At 59.0% G+C, this 16,637-nt stretch overlaps 1 long non-coding RNA gene across 6 annotated transcripts; it reads right to left on the bottom strand.

Annotated features, from left to right (window-relative positions):
- Nucleotides 1-1,337: 1,337 nt before the first annotated feature.
- On the bottom strand, nucleotides 1,338-11,564 carry LOC111091226. Of its 6 annotated transcripts, XR_005374544.1 has the most exons (4): nucleotides 11,278-11,564; nucleotides 9,050-9,183; nucleotides 8,555-8,624; nucleotides 5,361-6,894 (listed from the first exon to the last, which is right to left on the bottom strand). It is a non-coding gene; the product is annotated as an uncharacterized LOC111091226 (long non-coding RNA). The 6 variants fall into 6 exon arrangements; XR_005374547.1 differs by lacking the exons at nucleotides 5,361-6,894; nucleotides 8,555-8,624 and adding an exon at nucleotides 1,338-2,584; XR_005374543.1 differs by having other exon boundaries at nucleotides 5,361-8,624.
- Between the last annotated feature and the right edge of the window lie 5,073 nt (nucleotides 11,565-16,637).

Here is a 16,637-nt window from a genome sequence, read left to right as displayed (position 1 = left end):
TCTTGGCTGGGCCCCAGCGCAGCGCCTGGTGCCTGGAATCAATACCTCTTGGCAGGGCCCAAGGCCCCCTCGTCTTCCTGCCCGCCCCTCCCCAGCGGCCCTGCCCAGCAGCACATCGACCCACTGCGTGCCTCCCACTCCCAGGCAAAGTCCCGGTGGAGCTGCCTGCCACCACTCACCGCGGGCTGGGGGTGAGCCCCGGAGCCTTTGAGGAGCTCACACTCGGTCTCCTCCTGGCTCACCGGGGCTGTCACCACAGGTGGGGAAAGCCACCTGCATCCAAATCCAACACCTCCCCACAGTCCCCCCCACCCCATGGAGACAGCTCGCACGGCCTCCCTGGCCTCAGTTTCTTATCGTGATGAGAGGATGATGAACCCAGTTCCCAGAGTGACCCTGGGGATCCATCGTCAAACAGTGCCCGGCAAACAGTAGGTGCTTAATAAATACTAAGTCCCGGGGCACCCAGGTGGGGCAGTGGGTTGAGCATATGACTCTTGCTTTCTTGGTTTCTGCTCAGGTCATGATCTCTGGGTTGTGAGTTCGAGCCCTTTGTCAAGCTTTATGCTCTGCACAGAGACTCCTTGAGATTCTTTCCCTCCCTCTCCTTGTGCTCCTCCCCCTACTTGTGCACTTGCACATTCTTTCTCTAAAATAGATAAATTCATCTTTAAAAAAATAAAATAAGTGTTAAGTCACTCCTCCCTTTAGTCTGGATGCTTGTGAACACCCGTCCAGGGTGTTATCATGCATGTGGGTGACCACGGGCGGGAGGCTGAGTAGGGATTAAGGGGTGAGGTGGGGTCTTCCCCTCTGTGAAGTGCAGGTCCCTGGGGGTGGAGGTGGGGTGGGGTAGGGTGGGGGGTGACGCAGAAGCAGAATCCAGCACCAGATGACGTCACAGAGCAGTCGAGGCCGTGGCTTAGGACCTGGGCTGGAGGGCCTCATAGAGCACTTGTCACCCAGCGCATTCTCTGTACGCAGGTGGCAAAACCAACGAGGGCCCAGAAAGGTGAAGGCAGTGCTGAAGTTCCCAGTGCAGGCAGACGGGCTCGGTGTCCACACTTCTGGGCCCGTGGGGGTGGGCAGTCTTCAGGTCCCAGCACTGGAGTGTGCCACGACAGGACGGGCCCTCCACCATGGTCAATGTACGCTTCGGCCAGTGCTCTGCACTCACGGGGCCCCCGCGGACAGCATCTCCCTGGGTCAGGCTTTACCAGGAAACTATGGCTTCTCCAGGTCCCCACGTCCCTGCTGCCCAGGCGCCCCCCACCCCTCACCCCCAGCTTGGGGGCATCAGGACAGGGTGGGAGGGGTGAGAATAGTGAGGACCTGACAAGGCGTGGACACAAAATGAAGGCCAACAGCAGAGGAATGCCAGGCAGACTGTAGGAAGCGTGGAGACTGCGGGGAGCAGGACAGCATGGGCGCCGTCAAAGGGGGGGTGGACTCAGGGCCAGCCGGTCATTGCCAACTGGAAGTGTGGGCTGTGCGGTTGCTGCTATACCGTTGTCAAGAAAAGCAACAAATACAGATTTTAATTTAAAATTTCCCCACTCAGTCACTGAAAACATAGGCTCAGACAAAACGCAGGTGCAGCCTGAAGGAGGCCGCCCCAGAGGGGGCCGGGGGTGAAGGGACTGCAGACGAAGACACCCAGGGAGCAGCCAAGCGGACAGCCCGCCGGGGAGGCCAGCGGGGAAGCCGGGGCCGGGGCTGTTTGGGTCTCCCCATGGGTGCTTGCCCCCGGGCTCTCCAGAGCTCCCCAAGGCCTGATTCACCATTGCCTTCCTCCAGCTGCTGGCTGGGGGGAGGCTGTTCCCCAGTGGCCCGCCCTGCTCTCCGCAGCATGGTGCTCGGGCCAGGAGGCAGCGCTGTGGGACGGGGACTCCCCCTCCCCGGCACCCTGAGATCAATGAACCCCCACCGTGAGCAGCCCTGGATGTGCGGTGGCCGTGGCTGCAGGTTTGGGATGATTCCTGGTGTCTTTGCTGGCACGTCCCCTTCTTCTCCCAACCCAGGAAGCAGCGAGAGGGTCTGCTGAGTGGTAAGGGCCCGGATAGTCTGGAATGTTCTCTGCCGCAGTGGGGACAGTGAAAGCAAACCCTCCCACTCCTCTTATTTGGGGCACATCCCTCCCCACGCAGCTCACACTGCTCCAGACGCCCCCAGGAGTGCGGGGGCATGGCTGCATTGTGGGCCACCTGGCAGATAAATAATGTGCCCCCAAATGTCCACATCCTAATCCCTGGGGCCTCTGAATGTGTTCCCTCCCACGGCAAGACACTTTGCAGATGCGGAAATGAAGGGTGTTAGGTGGGAGGCTGTTCTGCTTCTCTGGGTGGGCCCAACATCACCCTAGAGGTGGAAGATGGGAGGCAGAAGGTCCAAGTCACAGAAAAACCGGAGGCTGCTGGCTTTGAAGATGAAGGATGAGGCCACGAGCCAAGGAAGGCAGGCGGCCTGCCGAGGTCAGGAAAGACAAGGAGATGCTTCTCTCCCAGTGTGTCCAGAAGGCACACAACCCTGCTGACGCTGCGAGTCCATCCCTGTAAGACGCATTCTGGATTTCTGACCTGCAGAGCTGTTAAGGGAGACGTATGTTAAGTCACAGTGTGTCATCTGTGTGGTCATCTGTCGCAGCCAGATAATGCAGTAAGTAATACAGACGTCACGTCCCCTAGAGGGGGAATTGGGACAGCGCTTACAGCCTGAGCCCCAGCCTTGTGTCCCCCGGGACGGCACCCTATCCCCCTGAAGGCCACATGCCTCTCAGGTGCAGCTGTGCAGAGAGGGGCGGCCTCACCTCACCCAGGCTAAGCTGGTCGGTCTGTGGCATCCCACCCGCCCTGTGTTAACTGCTGATTCTGATAGCCCAGGGCAGGGCCAGTCAGAGCTTGGTGCCCTCCTCCCCCCGCAGCTGTCTCAGAAGTGGCCTAACCCCTGCCAAGGCCAGAACCTGCCCCCACCCGATGGGAGGTCTCGAACCACGGAGCCCCTTTGCCATCTGGAGGGACTGAATGCTTGGAGGGACAGGAAGCAAGAGACGGACGGTGAGGGCTGAGGCCTGAGCCAGGTGACGGCCGCGGTGAAGGGGGAGGGCCAGAACCGGGAGGACTGAAGCTCCATGCCGCTGAGGAAGGGAGGACGGCCTGTGGGGACACTGAGCCGCCTGCACCTTACCCATCTTCTCTCTGCAGCAGCCAGAGGTGTCCCCTGAAAACCTAGATCAGATCACGACCCTCCTCTGTCCAGACCTGCCTGGGCTCCCACCCCACCCTGAGCAGGGCCAGGCCCTGCCCACAGCTACCAGGGTGCACCCATCCAGCTCCATGACCTCCCTGACCTCACCGCCCCCTGCCTCCTTCCCCTTCAGGCAGCTGCTTCCACCCTGGCGCTGCTCTGGAGCTCGGCCACACCAGCCCAGGCCGGCCTCAGGGCCTTTGCCCAGACTGTGCCCTCTGCCCGGCTCGCCGTCTCTCGGGTGCTCACGGGGCTCCCTCCTCCGTCTCAGGCCTCTGCCCAAGCGTCAGTCCTTCCTTGCCCACCGGGCACCTAGAACTGCAGCCCCTGCATCCTCTGCTCTCCGGGACCCCGTCGTCACTAATTTGTCTTGTTAACTGACTAGCTCCCCGGGCAGCGACGTTGCGGGACTGCGGGTGCCTGGAGCTCGAGCTCACACGCGCGGCTGCGGACACAACCCGCAGGGCAGGCGAGGAGCTTGCTCTCGGGCGCCCCCCGCCGGCCGCCCCGCTTAGGAAGAGCCGGCATTCCCGGGCGCCCCCCCCCCCGCCCCCGCCCCCGCCCCCCCCCCCCCCCCCCCCCCCGCCCCAGCCCCGGCCTCCTGCGCGCGGGCACGTGTGCCGACAGGCCGCCGAGTGGATTCCAGGAGCCCGGGAGCCCCCCCGCCGCGGACGCTGTCCACCGCGGCCGCCCCTGCGCCCCAGAGCCCCAAACCTGCTCCCTGCGCGGGGGAGGGGCGCGCTCTGTGGCACGCAGGCGCACACGCGCATGCACGCACACTACATTTAGAAAATTGTGCACCCTCACAATCACAATCTTGGGGTTTGGAAAACTTGTTTATTCCAACGTAGCCTGCGTTCTATCCTTTAGAGCTGGGACACAGCACGGTGTCCACATCCAGACCCTCGGGGGCCCTCCTGGGGCAGTTTGGGGGTAGATCCAAGCCCCATCCTCCCCCTTCTTTCTCTGATTTGCAGCTGGGCTCCCAGAATAAGGCCCTCATTCCCAAGCCTCTGGCATTGCGAAGTGATTGTGTGGCTGAGCCCGTAACATTGGGACGTTTGAAATAGTGCCCAGCATCAACCTCCAGGAGCCTGTCTTAAAAGAAATCCGATACCCACACTTTGTCCCTTTCTCTTCTTCCACACTCCGTCTTTCTGCTTAGAACTCAGACGTGATGGCTGGAACTCCAGCAGCCATCTTGGACCATGAGAACCAGATCTCCTCAGTTTCGTGAAGCCAGAAGCTAGAAGAAGGCTGGTCTCCATGCCAGAACTGTACCAACTACCTCTAGGCTTCAATATAAAAGATCTAGAAATTTCTCCCTCATTTAAGCCATCGCTCTTCGGGGTTTTCATTTACAGTCGAACCCTATTGTTGCAAAGATGAGGCAAGTGAGGCCCGAGTCAGGCACAGACAGACCTATGCAACACCAGACAATGAGTCAGAGCAGGACCAGCTGCTTGTCTTCTTGTGACCCCCTGGGTGGATTCTTGGTTTCTGCTTGAATGGGTCACAGGACCCTCTTCCTCCAAGGTCATGCAGGCCAGCCCCCTGCCTCATTTCCACTCAAGCAGGTCCCCAGGCACCCAGAGGCAGCCCTGGGTGGAGGCAGCTTGAGAGCTGGGCTCGATCAGAGACCCCTGTGTGTGCTTCATCCGCCCCAGCCACCTTCTCTCCATGTCTCCCTTCCCTAGCTTCCCCTAGGACCCAGGTTCCTTGGGTCTTGATGTGCCCTTATTTTTTTTTAATTTTTTTTTATTTATTTATGATAGTCACAGAGAGAGAGAGAGAGGGGCAGAGACACAGGCAGAGGGAGAAGCAGGCTCCATGCACCGGGAGCCCGATGTGGGATTCGATCCTGGGTCTCCAAGATCGTGCCCTGGGCCAAAGGCAGGCGCCAAACCGCTGCGCCACCCAGGGATCCCCTTGATGTGCCCTTAAATCCTAAGACCAGACAGAGGTCTTCAGGGGTCCCCAGCCCAGCCCTGGCCCTTCCCCAATATCCCTGGTAGATGATCACTGCTTGGACACCTCAGGTTGCAGAGAGAACACTCTCTCCCTGACAGTCCACCCCCACCCCCCCCACCCCCACCCCCACCCCGCACAGAGCTCTGACTGGGACACCTGGGTCCCAGCTCTAAACCCTGGCCCTGCCCCCTGAGCTTACCTGGGGCCCTGCTCCTCTCTGGCTCTAGGGCAGTCGCTGCTGCCCTGCTGCCCTCAGAATCCTGCATCCCCCAGAGGGGTTCAGATGGGAGAGTGGAGAGGAGGGAGTGCAAACTCACCGGGTTCTCCTTGAGCAAGCACTGGGTCTTATTTCCACAGACACCAGGCTGCAGAAGCCTCAGATGCCAACCCAGGCTGCTCCCCCTGCGGAGCACTGGGTGCTTCCCGGACCTTCCTCACCTGCTTGATTTTCCTAACAATCCTCTAAGGTGTACCCACTCATTAGCCCCATTGCCCAGATAAGAAAACTGAGGTGCAGAGCTCATTGTCCACAGTGGCACCCCAGACAAGTCCAGATTCAACCCAGGTGTGCCCGCCTCCAGGAGCCACGGTCCTTCCGGGGGCCCGGAGCCGGCCCTGGCCCCAGCCCCGGGGCCTGAGCACTGGCCCACCGCCTCCAGTGCCTCTCCTGGGGCCCTCCCTCGGCCCACGACAGGACAAGGCTCCAACTTGCAGGAGAAATTATGAATAAGGCGAAAGAAAGTTGTCCTGGCCCCTGTGCGTGCCTTAAGTATTTAAATTCTTTTTCATAATTATCTCAAATAGTAATTATTGCAGGAGCAGATGCGCTTATCGCAGACAAGAAACCACCTGCCTTCCCATTTTTGTCAAAAGTGGAAACACTGACATTATTTTTGCGATTTGCTTCAATAGCTGTTTTCACTGTAAATACCACCTTAACCACAAGAAAAATACCCTGGGAGACGCTGGAGGTATTCGAGGTTTCAGAGGAATTATTCCAAGAGGGCTGTGGGTGTTTCACAAGGACATGGGGAGAGAGGGGCGCAGAAGAGGGGCTTCCCCTCCACACCAAGGGAACGAGCACACCCATCCAGGGGAGGTTCTTCCCCATGGGGAGGGGGGTTCACACGAGGCTCCCCAATGCTCCCTCATCCACCCCAGCTCCTCCTAAACTGCCACCTCCAGCTGCCTCCCCTTGGGTGCCCACCCACCCTCCGGAAACACCTCATGCACCCTGAAGGGCATCAAAATCTAGGGGCTCCCTTCCGTACTCTGTTAGAAATGAGGGGGCCCCGTCCACTAGGATAATCTGAGAACTCAAAGACTAAAGGACCAGGTTTCCAGGCATGAGGCATTCCAGGGTTTGCAGCTCTCTGCTCTCACACGGTTGGCACAGGCGGACATTGGGAGTCACAGCCTGAGAAGCTCCCACCCCAGCAAGCTCCTTCCTCCCCCCGTCAGAGTTGGCTTGTCAGGGAGGGAGGGTCACCTCCTGGGGTGGGAGGTGCTGTGCAAGCAGAGCCTAGATGGTCCAGGAACTACCAGTGGCAGGTGAGAGGCTGGGCAAAGGGGGTCTTGACAGGCAGGTGTTCCAGAGGGGCAGGATAAGCTGTGGCCAGGAAGCTGGCATCCCAGATTCAGCGGCCTTGGCCAGGCTGACAACCCTTTCAGGGTCCCCATCTGCAAATGGACAGGGAGTCTTGGGGTGGGGGGTGCTCCCAGTCTCGTTCCTGGTGGGTATGCGTTAGCAAATCCCTCCTCTTCAGTGTTCCCATCTGAACAGTTTCTCTCTCTCTCTCTCTCTCTCTCTCTCTCTCTCTCTCTCTCTCGGCTCAACACCCCAAGTCATTAATCCTTGTCATTATAAATTATCTTCACTGAGCAGCTACTATGTGCCAGGCACTGTGCTGAGTACCTGGCATGCCTTATCAGTACTATATCAATTTCTTTGCACAGGATTCCCACACCTAAGCTCTGGCATCACCCCCCGCTTACATATGGGGAAACTGAGTCTCAGAGTGAAAGCAGGTTGCTCAAGGCAGGTCAATCAGTGGAGGTGTGCGCGATTGCCAACAACGTTACTGAGAGCGACAATGGGCCCCAGAGATGGAACTGGGATGGTCCCCATGACACAGAGGCAAGCATCAGGATTTTAGCAGGCACTATTCCGACTGCCGAGGAGCTGGGGGAGGCTCAGAAGAGAGCTGCAAGGATGGGGACAGAGGAGCAGAGTTGGGAGGGTCTGGTCCCCAGGCCCAGCTGCTGGAGTCCCCCAGGGCTCTGGGTCAGCCCCCAGCCTTCCCAGTCCTTCCCAGGTGTGTCCTCTGCTGCCCCCTTGTGGCCATAGAGCTGCTGCAGCCTCTCCGGGCTGTGCCGTTTTGGGGTCCGGGAGCCAGCGGGGGAGGAGGGCAAGGGGGCCTAGGGCATGGGCGACGGTCCCCCTCTTGAGTCTCTGTCACCCCATGTCAGCCACCCCGGCACATTATTGCCTCCTGGCCTCGCCAGCAGGCCCCTCTGCGGGGACCCTCTCCCCTGCCTTCCACCCGGCAGCCCCCTCCCTCCCCGTCATCCCGGCTCCTGTCCCTACGATGCTCCTCTGTCTGACCCAGGCCCAGGGTTGCTCTGCTCCAAGTCTGCCCTGCTGTCTGTCTTCCCCCTTGTCACCCCCTGCCCTCACATCCTAAGTTTATTTGTTGACTGTCCATTTCTCCAGCCAAAGGTCTGATGCTCCAGCGTCTGGTACACAACAGGTGCTCAATAACGAACAGATGGCTGCATGAACATCCCCAACCAATGGCCATCCCAACGTGCTCACCCTCAGCATGGGGCAGCTGTGCCTAACATGGGGGCTCTTATTCACAAGCTTAGGTCCTGTCTTCCTAAGGCTCCCAGCCCTGCCCGCAGACCTCCCAGCCTCCTGTCCCTCCTGCCCCAGGACAATCATGAAGAGAATTAGGAATAGTAGCTGGACCCCAGAGGCTGGGGGTCCATTTGTCCTGGCTGAGCCACTCCTCACAGAACGGAGTCTCCAGGGGTCACTGCACATCTCAGAGTCCACTGAAGGGTCTGGACCTGAGCTCAGGAGCAAGGGAGCTCAGAGAAGAACAAAGTTGAGCAGAACATCCCCTCCCTCACCACAACCATAGATCTTTGGTAATGCTGCCTGGCAGACACAGTCATTCACTCAACAAACACATCTTCACGCTCTTCCATGCTGGTATGGAGAGGGCTGCAGAAATGAATGTGGCCTGGATATTGATCGTGGAGGAGACATACAGGCTCAGCCACCTTTGCCCCACCCACCTCTGCCTAGCCATGTGACCTGGGGCAAGCCCCTTACCTCTTTGACTTTGGTTGCTCTTACATACAGCGAGGGGTCAGTGAGAATGGCCACGAAGTTCCCTGGCACCCTGGGAGACACCCCCCCCCCCGGTCATTCTGCTGAGTCCGTCACCCCTCTGCACCTGTGCCTTTCCCAAGCACCACCTCTAGTGGCCTTCCTGCTGCTGCGGCCACTGTCCACCCTCCTCCTGCTGCTCAGGGGATGGCAGCCTCAGCAGGGAAGAGGGCTCGATGGCCGGGAGAGGGGCTGTGCCCAGGCCCAGAGGGTCAGCCAGTGGCACTGAAAGCTACTGTCCTCCCACCCAACACCCTTCCAGGATGGCCTCATGGTGCTGTCATTTGTCCCCTCCTGGATGGTGGGGGATGGCCGGTCTCAGGCCTCCCTCTACAAGCCTGTCTCATTGTGTGACGAAGCTGGGGAGGCGGCCACCCAGGTTTGTTGAACACCTACTGCGTGCCACACCCGGTCCTAGATGTGCACCCCTAGCCTTACCTGAGAGACGCCGGCATCCCATTTTACAGGTGGGGGGACTGGGGCTCGCGGTGCTCAGCAGCTTGTCCCGGTCAGGGCCTGGCACAGACCTTCTGGAGCTCAACCTGCTGCAGCCTCTCGTTTTCCTCGTCTCCCTGGAAAGGGACAGTTTGGGCCGAATGTCTCCTGGATGCTCCAGGCGCGGGGTTCACTCCCCCGCGATTGTCCACTTCCTGACGCTTGCACCTCCGCGCGCGTCTGGGTCTCTGGGGCTGTGAGCAAACAGGATGCGAAACGAGTGATAATAATGACCCCTCCCGAGCCGCGGAACGGGCACTGGCACCTTCCGTCCTCACGTAACCCCACCTCACGGGCCACCCCTCACTTCACCCCAAGCTCCGAGGGCAACGGCCCCGAGCGCTGGTAACGGGCAGTGCCCGGGTCTGAGCCCTGAACCCGGGCATCTTGCCGGCTCTGCGCCGCGCGGAGGTTCGGAGCCTGGAGGCCGGGCCCCGCCGCCTGCCCGGGGCCGTGGTGCGAGGGCAGGGGCCCCGCGTGACCCAGGCCGCGGCCGCCGCCGGGAGACCCTGGGGCCGGCTCCCCGCGCCCCGACTGGCCCGGGCTCCCGGCTCGCGTCCACGGCGCCGCAGCGCCCCCTGGCGGCACCCGGCTCCCCGGCGCCCGGCTCCGGCCTTGGGCGCCCAGGCCCTTCCTGCGGCGCGAGCGGGGAGCGGGATGCCCTGGGCGGGGCAGGGGCAGGCGCAGGGGCAGGGGCAGGCGCAGGGGCTGGGGCAGGGGCAGGCGCAGGGGCAGGCGCAGGGGCAGGGGCAGGCGCAGGCGCAGGGGCACGGAAGGGAAGAGGCGCCCAAGGCCGGCGGGGGGCGCTCAGGGCCGGTGCGGCTGGGGCAGGGAGCGGCTCCCCGGAGGGCGGGCCTCGCCACCTGCTGGAGGGGGCCTGGCCCGCGGGAGGCCTGGGCTTCCTGCCCCGCCCCCTCCCCCAGCCCCAGCCCCCCTTCCCGGCCTGGGCCGCAGCCAGGCGGACGGAAGAAGCGAAGCGACCACACCCCGAGCCCAGAGGTCACGGACCTTCCGGCTGGCTGCGGCCCTGGCCCGGGGAGGCAGGGCAGGGGTTCAGCACCCCGCCCCCCCGTGTGCCCACAGGCGGGCCCTCCCTTCCTGCGGCGCCCGAGGGGCCACTGAGCCCAGGGAGGTCTTCAGTTGCAACCGCGCTGGCCGCCGTCACTGTGGCCCGTGGCCCACCCCAGCCCAGCCCACGCGCGCCCCAGTGGGCTCAGCACGGATTTTCTGAAAGCAGAGTTGTGTGCGGATGGAAATGCCAGGGCTAGGGGTGCACAGAAGGCCAGGGTCAGGGACGCCTGAAGGCCGTGGGGTGCGGACATGCGGGTGGTCCAGATGCCCTGGGCTCCCCAGCCGGATCCTCCACCGCTCCAGGGAGCTGGGCCCTTCCATCCTCCTCCTCACCAACGAGACAAAAGGGAGGCTCAAGGGCAAGAAAGATGGGCAGACTGGGGGTCCCCAGTCTTGGCTACTGGCCCCTCAACAAGCACAGACCGTCTTCTTTCCCAAAGGCAGGCAGCAGGTGGGGTGGCCCCCAGAAGGCAGGCCTCTGGGTCTAACAAAGGGAGGGTAATGCTCCCTTTGCTGGAGCCTCGCGCCTCTGTTTCCATGGCAACCTCTCTTCCCGGACAAAGCAGGGACTCAGAATTACCGCATCGCATTAGCAGGCTGCTGAGGGGGGTGGGGAGTCCAGGCCTCAGGGGGACACTGAGGCAGGGACCTGCTCTGAGCACCCCGCAGACCCCGCTGTGTCTTCCCCATCCCCACACTCGTCACACCACAGGGTCTGTCTAGCAGCGACCCCCACAATAATTATACAACTAAATCTATAAAATAACATCAGTGAACCTGCTTGAAAGAAAATACAAAAGGGTAAGAAGATGGGGGAATGATAGGTGATGGGGGAGCAAGGGCTTATTGTAGATATGAAATCAAGGAAGACCTCCATGTGGAGGTGACAGTTGAGAAAAGACCTGATAGAGAGGGAAGGGGTCTTATGAATACTTGGGAAACAAAGTTCCAGGCAGAGAGAACAGTAAGTGCAAAGGCCCTGAGGTGGGAACGTACTAAGGAAGCTCAGGAGCAGCGAGGGGCACTGCAGTGGATGCGGAAAGAGAGTGGAGGAGAGGAGGTCAGAGAGGGGAGCAGGGACCAGAACTCAGAGGTCTTACAGACCACGGTAAGGAACTTCGCTTGATCCTGGGTGTGCTGGTTTCCACGGGGGGTGGGAGGACTTGAGAACAGGCGAGCTGTTTGCAACCAATGTCCAGGCAGCTTTGAGGAAGAAAGGGTTGTGAGGACAGGAGATAAGGGAGGAGGCAATCACGATGTTCCAGGTGAGACGTGGCGGCTGGAGCCAGGCTGGTGGCAGCAGAGGCAGGTGGAGGTGGTTGAGTTCTGAAGTGTTCTGAGGGCTCATTATGAAGGAATTGCCTATGGTTGGATGTGGGGGGTTAGTGAGAAGTAGAGGCTAGGAGGAGGCTGGGTTCTAGAATGTTCTGAGGGCCCAGCAAGCCAGATGCACTGATGGTTTGGATGTGGGGGGTGAGAGGGAGGAGTCCAGCTACCCCAGGCTTCTACATGAGCAGCTGGGTGACCCATGGTGCCACCACCCCTGCCCCCGCATCCCAGACCCAGCTCAGGTTTGCCTGCCGCTCCCCTGGCCCCATCCTTCCCACTGTGGCTTCTGGAACTCAGTCTGAGGCCAGCAAAACCCCCCAAACCACCTCTCCCCTTACTTCTTGCCCTTCTGAGCTGCCACTCACCCCTGAGGAGCCCTGCTGAGAGGGACTTCGTATTTGACTCCCAGTGCTGGAGGGACAGGTAGGAAGGTGTGCAGGGAGACGGCTCAGCTAATACCATGTGCAGGGGGGAGGGGAGCTCCCCCAAAGTAAACGGAGTGTGGGGGTGGCTGGTACAACAAGGGAAGGGGACGCCTGGGTGGCTCAGCGGATGAGCATCTATTTTTGGCTCAGGGCATGATCCCGGGGTCCTGAAATCAAGTCCCGCGTCGGGCTCCCTGCGAGGAGTCTGCTTCTCCCTCTGCCTGTGTCTCTGCCTCCCTCCCTGTGTGTTTTGTGAATAAATAAATACATAAATAAATAAATCTTAAAAAAAAAACAAAAACCAAGAAGGGAAGAGCCCACCAGACAGACACACACGAGTGATGCCCCTGCAAGTGTGCACATCAGCTGACGTCAGGGAGCATACACAGCCCCACGGCCCTGTGCGTGGCTACTCCACTGTGCCATTCGCACTTGAGCAAACTGAGGCCCAGGGAGGCAGGCTGTCCTAGCCAGTGTCTCTCAGCTGGGCCAAGGCTGGGCTGGCCTCAGGCCCCGCCAGTCGGGTACTTGCCCTTCCCCACGGCTGGCGGGTGGGCTTGCCAGGCGAGTTCTCATCCCACAGCAGCAACCGGGTGACTTGTGCTCACTTTGGGACCAGTCTGTCTCGGGATGCCTCCTGCCCACCTCCTGGCCAGCTGTTGGTCCTCAGGCCCCACTAGGTCCCCTGCAGGGATGGCTCAGCACCAGCCAAGGGCGTCAGCCCAGTGACCGGCTCTTGGGGTGGGAACATCAAGGCATAAATCCCGACCCGCTGACGGCGCCCCGGGGCAGGCTCGGAGACCCGCTGTCCCTTTCCCGTCCCCACCCTTCCTGGCGTGTTTCACAGGGGTCAGAGTGGCTGGGGTGGGGAGGACGAGCTCGTAAACCTTGGCCCCGGCCAGGCTGGACCAGCCTTGAGCTTCCGACCTGATACAACGACAGAGGAGAGGATGAGGCCTAGCCCAGCACTGACCTTTGAGGGCAGAGAGAGAGAGAGAGCCACCAAGGGCTGAGCCCCCCTGGGGACCCTCAGGGGCCTATGTGGGAGCAACAGCAAAGCACCCCTTTCCCAAGGTGCATGCAGAGAGGAACCTAGGGCAGATGCTTCGGGTGCTGGGGGGCGGTGCAGCTCACAGACAAGCCCCAGCTTAGGACTCCCCACCCAGACTGCTCTGTCACCACCACACAGTCCTGATTCTCCCTTCAGCCTGGACAGCTGGACAAATTCAGATGACCACCCGAGTAGCTGGAAAGGCCTCAGACTTTTTCTCAAGCCACTCGTGGAGAAGGCAGAGCAGTGCACAAACACGTTTGTTTGTTTATTCACTCAACAAACATTTATTAGCGCCTACTTAATGCTGCACCTGGTGCTGAGCGTTGGAGATGCAGAGATGATGTTTATCTGCATAAATCCTGAGATTTATGGGCTACCCTACAAGGATGTGTGAAAGCAGTGGGGGCCAGAGCAGGAGGGGCCAGCTCTCTGTGGGCAATCAGAGTGGGGCAGGTCGGAGTACTCCTACAGGATGAGTAGGAGTTCTCCAGGCACTCCCTGCAGAGGAAACAGAATAGCAGAGGCACGGGGTTGTGAACATGCCTGGAGAGGGTTGGGAAGGGCTAGCAGCTGGGGTAGCACAGGGGACAGGGCAGGATCAGGAGTGATGGGTGAGGAGGCTGCAGAGGCCAAGACCCACAATGCAGGACTGTGGAACTTGGACCCGATGCCATGGGGAATGGGGAGTCATGGTGGGAGTTACCCGGGAGAGACCCAAGATGAGGACTTCCTCTGCTAGGTCGGCCTCAGACATCTTCCTGTGACCTCCTGCCATGCCAGGTGAAGACCCTGAGGCTCAGAAAGACCAGGCACCTACCCCTCCATTATCCCTGGCTGGACAGCCTATGTGGCCCTGGGCGAAATAGGCAACCTCTCTGGGCCTGTTTCTGCATCTGGAAAATGGGAGTGGTCATAGAAAGGAGGATGAGTTTGGTGAGGCAAGAAGGCTATACTTGTAGCCCACCCTATCTCTCTCAGAAAAGGCAGGGCAGGCGCGCTCCCCCAGACCACTGGCTACCCCTGGGAACACCTGGGCAGGGTCTCCTCTGGGGGCCAGGATGGCCAGGCAGGACAAGGGGCTGCATGCCAGGCTATCAGTCTGACAGGTGCCACAGATCAGAATCCTGCACTCACACCCCCGCACCCCTGCCACCAGATTGGTGCCCCCCCACATCAGATGCACCCCCTAGATTTCCCCACATCCATGTTCACTGGCCTCCAGAAACACAAGCACAGACACAGGCCCCAGATGCAGGGTAGCCCTTGAGCTGAGGCACTTGCGAGAGTCCATGTGCACCTGCTGTTCAAACCTAACTACCAGTAGTGCCTCTTTCTCACTCAAGTGTACAGATCTAGATGGTTAAGTGTATGGACAGCCACTTCCTACAGGGCACTCACCGCTGTCGCCTTTCTTCTTCAGAGGGCTTCTCAACCAAGTGTGTGTGCACACATGTATATATTTGTGTGTGTGTGTGCCTTTGTGTGTGCCTATACGCATGTTCAGGTACGTGCATGTACACGTGTGCGCGCGTGTGCCAGGAACGTCTCTGGCAGTCTGGGGGGTGTTTTTAAAATGCCAATTACTCTGAAACCATAGTTCTCGAAATACTGAAAAGAAATCTGTGCGATGGCACCTTGCCGGCTCCGTTCTTCACACAGTGAGTAACGCGGGCCGGCGGCAGGTGTGAGGCCCACAGTAATTTCAAAGTACCGATGAGCATAAATGACATTTTGAGATATCCGAAAGGTAGTGTGAGCACCGCTGATGCTCCCGCAGTTTGTTGTCTGTGTGAATAATGAAAGGAAACCCCACAGTTCCACTAGAGGCTAGTGACACACGGAGGATGTCGTTCCGGGCATCCACAGCCCCGGGACGCGGAGCCTCCACCTGCCCCAGCCCCACCTGGCCCCGCCCGCGCGGACTCGGCCTGGCCTGCGCCTGCGCCTGCGCGGCCGCCTGCAATGCCGCTCACCACCGCCAGGGGTCGCCGCACACACCCTTAGCCGACCTCGCCTGAACCTCCCAGGGCTCCAGGGAGCGGCCCCCAGGGTCCACTGCCCCTCCTCCTGCGACGGATCTCTGCACGCGCACCCCCACTCTGCAGCTGAGAACTTCCGCTGCTCCCCAGCCCTGCACCTCGTGCAAGCGGGTTCCCCTCCCTGGAATGCCCGCCCTGCTTCTCCGCTGGGGTGACAGCTTGCTGGAGGGGCAAAACCCACTGGAGGCAACCCGTCCTCCGGGAAGCCTTCTCTGATGCTGAGAGTCCGCAGCTCCCTGCGCTTCCTCCTCATTGCAGGGACTGTCCAAACGGTTGTACCTGTTTCTATGTCCAACTCCCCGCCAGACGGAGCTTCTGGAGTCTGGGTAGGGCAATGCAATGAGGTGTTTTTGCTTTTGCTTTGCTTGCTTTTAATAGGTTGTTTTTCAGGGAGGTTTTTTTTTTTTTCTTTGAGAGAGAGAAAGCATAGGGCGTTGGGGCAAAGGAAGAGGCAGAGTGAGGGTCTTAAGCAGGCTCCACACTGGGTGGGCTCTATCTCACAAACCAGAGGTCATGACCTGAACTGAAATCGAGAGTCTGATGCTTAACCAATGAGCCACCCAGGCACCCTCAGACCAGTTTTGGGCTCACAGCCGTATTCCCAAATGTCTCCTACCCCCACACATGCATAGTGTCCCCTAATATCCACACCTGCCCATGAACCTACATGGACACATCATCATCTCCCAAAATCCACAGTTCACATGGCGATCCACTCTTGATGGTGTACATGCTATGGGTCTTGAAAAATGTATAACAGCATGTGTCACCATTATATGTATGGTACAGTCATTTCACTGCCCTGAAATCCTCTGGGCTCCACCTACTTATCCCTCCCTCCTCCAACCCCCTGGCAACCACCGATCTTTGACGTCTTCATAGTTTTGCCTTTTCCAGAATGTCATATAGCTGGAATTATCCACTCTGTAGCCTTTTCAGACTGGCTTCTTTCACTTAATAATATGCATTTTAGGCTCCTCCATGTCCATTATGACTTGGTTGCTCATTCTCTGTTAGCGCCGAATAATTCCATTGTTGGGACGGACCGTGGTTTACGTATTCATTCACCTACAGAAAGACATTGTAGTTGCTTCTGTGTTTGGGCAATTGTGAATAAAGCTGCTATACACATCCATGTGCAGGTTCTTGTGTGGATATATATTTTTTCGATTGCTTCAGATAAATACCAAGGAGTGTGACTGCTGCGTTGTGCGGTAAGAGTGTGTTTAGTATTGTAAGAAATTGCCAAGCTGTCTTCCAAAGTTGCTATACCATTTTGCATTCCCTCCAGCAATGAGTGGGAGTTCCCATTATTCTGCATCCTCACCGGCATTTGGCATCGCCAGTGTTCTAGATTTTGGCCATCCTGCTGTGTGTGTAGTGGTATCTCATTTTAACGTACAATCCCCTAATAACATATGATGTTGCATATGTCTTCATATACTTATTTGTCATATACTTCTACCTATATATCTTTTTTTGGTGAGGTGTCTCTTGAGGTCTTTTGCCCATTTTTAAATCAGATTATTCATTTTTTATTGGGTTTTAAGAATTCTTTGTATTTTTCTGGATGACAGTCCTCTACCAGCCATGTCTTTAGCAATATTGTCTCC

Source organism: Canis lupus, chromosome 20 (assembly GCF_011100685.1).
Source record: "Canis lupus familiaris isolate Mischka breed German Shepherd chromosome 20, alternate assembly UU_Cfam_GSD_1.0, whole genome shotgun sequence".
Taxonomy (NCBI): domain Eukaryota; kingdom Metazoa; phylum Chordata; class Mammalia; order Carnivora; family Canidae; genus Canis; species Canis lupus.
The sequence above is the reverse complement of the archived record's forward strand: the minus strand, read 5'-3'. Positions and strand labels throughout refer to the sequence as shown.